This window comes from Asparagus officinalis, chromosome 9 (genome assembly GCF_001876935.1).
Source record: "Asparagus officinalis chromosome 9, Aspof.V1, whole genome shotgun sequence".
Classification (NCBI taxonomy): domain Eukaryota; kingdom Viridiplantae; phylum Streptophyta; class Magnoliopsida; order Asparagales; family Asparagaceae; genus Asparagus; species Asparagus officinalis.
Window position 1 is genome coordinate 19,814,345 of NC_033802.1, and position 1,267 is coordinate 19,815,611.

Sequence of the window (1,267 nt, forward strand, 5' to 3'; positions counted from 1 at the left end):
GCCCAAGCCTCGAACTGGCGTGCGGTCTACCACAACGCAAGGTGTATGACGGTCGACCGAATGCGATATTTACAGAATGTGCAGGTTTTTGCATAGATTGTGTTCGTGTCATGATTTTATGATTTTAACTTGTTTAATTCATACTGAAACATATATGGAACATTGTGAACATTAAATATCATCTCTGGAAATTATCTGTCATGCCCCGCTTCCTAAAATACTGGGGAATCAGAATGTGAACAAGCCCACGACGTATTAGACTAAGGAGAAATGTACTAGACGTTCTACTCAATCTATTACGCTAAGTGTCAACCAATATAAAGAGAAGTCACAGGTCCCCGATCACAGTTGCAAGAATATAATAAACAACTCAGAACCAAAAGATACATATCACAACTGAAATAATCATCCAGACATAATATCCAGGCCAAACATGCCCTTATATAAAACTATCTGAATGAAATGCTGGAAAAATATAAAATACATCAATCAGGCGGAAATGGAAAGTACTGCAAAAGTAAACTAGGGTCATCAACTAACTAAAAGAGATAACTAAGCTTCGACTTGTTCTTTTGCTCCGTCTGCAAAGCCTTCCTGCGGAGGATCCTCTGGCTCCTGTACTACTCCGAACTATAGCTGTCCGTTCTCTAAATCTGACGTAATCCTGAGAGAAAAAGAGTACGTCAGCGTGCATGGCATACGGCAAGATCCCACAAGGAAGAATAGAAACGGTCGAGCGACCAATGCGATAATAGTAATAATAAATAGAAGCATAGTACTAGAATTCTAACAATCTAAATGCAATCTTCACTAGAATATAATAATTAGATGAATCCAAAAATCAATCGAGTAACGAGGTCATGCAGCTAGCGATCAGAAAAATCATCCAAATAACATGGTCATACAACTAGATGAAATTAATACTTACAGAATGGGTGCTCAATGCCCCAATTCGAGATCTCCTTGTGGTTGGTTTCAAGAGAGGGCCGACCACCATGGAATTTCATGACCAAAGCATTAGAATAGAGCTCCTCTATCTTGGGGGAGGTCTGAATTGACAAATGAGAAGGAGGGAACACCCTCTGGAGAACCACAAATGATATTAACCCCCGTACGAGGGAGTCTCGCAAAGGCTTCAACATCACTAGCATGAGCTCGCACAAAGCCAGGGCCGCGCGCGACGAGGCACTTGGGCGTAAGAGAGTTGTTGAGGCGGAGGATCTGAGTTTTTTGAGTTGTTCACCTCAGTATGGTGAGAGTTAGCACG